The following is a 4061-nucleotide window of genomic DNA, read 5'->3' as shown; positions in this document are numbered from 1 at the left end:
TCTAAATTATTTTTCCACTAAATCTAAAACGAATCATATGAGATATGAAATGGTAGGGTACTATGTTTGTAAGTTTTTAAAAGAAACAAATGCTCATTTTTCCTTACTATAATCACGAGTACAACGGGATTGTGGCTTGTGAAGTTGTCTTTCTAAAATAAAAGTTTATTTCTAGAAGACAGAGTGGGAGAAATTATTCAAGAGCCACAAAGAATGTTATGTCGCAAGAAACTGGTCTTTCCTGGCTACATGAGACGTTTTGTGTAAAACGTTGTTTCTTCAAAACCTAGGAGGTTAAATTCATCACTTGTTAAAGATGATGAATCCATGTTACTTTTAAGAAAGTAAAGAGCTTACAACTTACAAAGAAATTGTTTGATGCAAGTTATTTCTGGAAAGTAATGAACATATGACTTACATGAGAGTGTTTATGTCACAACTCAATACAAGGCTTAGAGCCATAAAAATCCGAAATTAATTCCAAGTGAATTGTTAGATATCAAAGCTTGATTGGTGGCAAAGGGTTTTGCACTAGTTGAAATGCTTAAGTCTATTTGGATCTTTTAGGGATTGTGTTCATTATGATGATATACATATAGCGAGTGAATCTAAAACCCACTTCTTTAATTAGAAGGAATGTATTCAATACATGTCTTGAGTTTTGTAGATTATTGCCATCCTAAGTTAATGTGAAACTTAAGAGAGGGTCTTGAGTAGGACATCAATGAGTTGGAATCAATGATTTGAACATGGTATGAAAATTTTCCCGATAAGTCGAGAAGTTGTGTTCATACATGAAGTTTAGTGAGAGTTACGGAAGTTTTAGTAGTCTTATATGTGGATGACATATTGATCATTGCGAATGATTTAAGACCTTGGAGAAATATAGTACATCTTTAATATCCGGATTTATGGAGATAAATCCACATGATATTTGCTTCAAATAAGGAGTCTTATGTTGATAAGATTCATGACTAGTTCAATCAAATTGAACATATTTGATTGATTCCATTTGCTTCCGCTGCCGAATCAATTAAATTGGAAATGATGTATAACACTTCATATACTTTGAGTATGATGAATTGTTTCAAATCGAATTTAAGTAATAGTTACCAAGTAAGCCATAAATATTACCCTTAAGTGCTTGCAGAAGCATTAAGGATGTAATGCAAAGTGTTTTTGAAGCAATTTTGTGTAAGGGTGTTACACAAATGACAATTGACAATTGAGATTTCGCATGGTTTCTGACAAAACCATAATAAAAACACATTAGGATGGTTAAGATACCATTGTGGCTATGTTATCTAAGAAATAGATTTTCTAGAATCGTTCTAGGCAATAAAGAACAATGAGAAATATTTACAACGGAAATTAAGTACACTTGTAATCATGAGATGTGCAAGAAGGATGAGTCCCGCACACTGTGAAAACAGTGGGAGCTATCTTAAGGCATGAAAGCCTATGTCTTGATTGGATCTCGACACGTACTCAAAAATTTTTGTAATTCAAATGTATACATTACAAAGGAAAACGAGTATGTAGTAAGGTTGAGTAAGGTACAAGAAGTTGATAAAACCTACTAACCAAAGCCTTCTCATAGGCTTAACATGATGAGTCATGACATTTCAATTGAATTGAGATGAACAACTACATACAAGATCAAATTAGATTATAGAATATGGAATAATAATCAGGCATTGACTATTCATATGTGATAATCGCATTTGTCGTTCGAGTTTCATTTTAAAACTCTTTTATTATACTTTGTTACATCCAAACGGGTTGTATGACGATATTGAACCCTGTTAAAGTGAACCCGGATTAACATAGTATTCGCCCATAGTCACTTGTATGAGGTGACGTCTCGAAGTGACTAGAGTGTGATGCGATTGATGGCAAGTTCAGTGCCATACAGTCATGTGAGATTACTAGTCGATCACATAGGCAGACTGTTAGGAACACTTTGTCGGGCAGTGACCGCTTATAGAGTTCTGGCAAATTTTAGAAGTTTTGTCTTATTCATTTGTCTTATTCATTTGTCTATAACACTTGATAGTGACATGACTATGGACAAAGGCTTACACAATTTGTCTTGTGAAGACAAAAAGGAAAAAGAAAATGGTCCATAACCACTTAATCCCACCGGTTTTTGGAGAGAAATATAGAGAGTTTTTTCTCCATAATTCATTCTCTCATGTTTTATGAAAGCCCAACAACCTTCTCTCTCTTTTTCTTCATAAACTCAAGTTTTATGAATCAAATTTGTACAAATCAAACACTAATAATACTAGTAGTAGTATATGAGTATTAGTAATCGATTTTAAGGTAAACCACATTGCAAATATCTAGTACATGTTAGTTTGTGAGATTTTGGGATAGTCTTGGGTGCTAATTATTGGAGGGCTTCTATTTTGAAGTCATGGATGTTCATCCATTATTGGAAAGCTCAAGAACTAACAAGAAGGAGATCTTGTTGGTGCCCATAAAACCGAAATCATATAGTAAGAACAATTATTTTTTCTCTTATCTTATTTATGTTTGCATGCATAAGATCTAAAATTTATTTTATGACTAAATAAATTGTTTCATATATGAATATGTAAATTAATGAGATTAATTATTTCTAACATTTGGTACCTCAATTGGTTTGCATAAATGGGCCTTAAGTTGTCCCCGGATTTTTCCACAAGGGTAGCTTCATCTGAACGTTCGACAAGTTGGGTACTAGTCTTTCTCCACCTAAATAGGAAGTCGGTGAAACATTCTTTCTCATTTTGGGTAAGAACCTCTAGAGTACGCATATTGACTTGGATTTCAGCATTATCCGCGTATTGTTTAGCGAACTCGATTGTGGCGTCGTCCCAGGTGGCAATCTTCTTGTGCTCTAGGGAGTAGAACCATTGCTTAGGAATGATGTCGAGAGATGAAGGAAAGATCCGTAAGAACATCTCGGGTTTGATGCCTTTGATAGACATGTAGTCTTTGAAAGCACGAATGTGGTTCAAAGGGTTTTCATGTCCCTTGAACTTTGGGATATCAGTCATGTTGAAGTTGGTTGAAAATTTGGCACTCACGACCTCATACTTGCGATTGTTCTCCTTATAGATATCATCTCCTTTGAGGTACATCAATTGCTCCTCCAAGTATTGGAGTCGTTTCTCAGCTTCAGTAAGACCTACTGGAGGGTTGGTTTCTGGTTGTCCAACATAAGGTGGAAGGTTGTCATTCACACATTGGCTAGGAATGTCATCTTCTACAGGAGGTAGTCTAGTTTCTACCGCAACAATTCGGTTCTCGATGGCATTAAGGCGTTCATAAGCTTGTTCTTGACTTGTTTGGAGACGAGTGAGCGCAGCTAGGATTAGATCATTACCATTCGGTGGTTGTCCACTGACACTTGCGTGAGTAGTTCCGGGCATCTTGGATACTGGATAGGAGATTGACGACGAATCAAAACACGATCGACCATTCTAGCACACTTACTCAAAGAAAAGACTCGAACAGTGAAGTGGGAGTGTGCCACTTGTGTAAGTGAGGTTTGAAAATGACAAATTTTTCAAATGTTCGTCCTAACCAACTGTAGTGTAGTTGTAGGAGTGTTGACTCGAAGTGAGGTCTCGAAATGGGCCTTTTAAGGCCCGACTTTTGACTCGATATTTAGACAGAGTTTCGACTCGTTTTGCGCTAATTTAGGCCTTTTTCGAAAATATTTACATTTTAAAAGAGATTTTTGATTTTACAAAATTCGTCATGGTCTTGTTTAGAGAATGGTGATCACATATGATACAAGCATTACAACAGGCATTATAACGGTATGCTGAGTGCATTTAAAAGGGTTTTGGTTTAAAGGATGGGTAGCCATACCGAGCAATCAAACCCAGGTCTGTGGAGAGGTCCGCGCCAAACAAGAGTAACGCTGGTTCCTAGTCCATTCCCTCGAGTAGTGAAAACCCTTGATATAAACAGGAGTAAGCATCATGGTATGGTTGACATCAATCGTTATCCATCCTTAGGCTCAGATAAGAATTTGGACCGTCCAGACGGGGAGATTGGTCGAATAG

This window comes from Silene latifolia, chromosome 2 (assembly GCF_048544455.1).
Source record: "Silene latifolia isolate original U9 population chromosome 2, ASM4854445v1, whole genome shotgun sequence".
Lineage (NCBI taxonomy): Eukaryota > Viridiplantae > Streptophyta > Magnoliopsida > Caryophyllales > Caryophyllaceae > Silene > Silene latifolia.
This window is presented reverse-complemented; position numbering follows the sequence as displayed.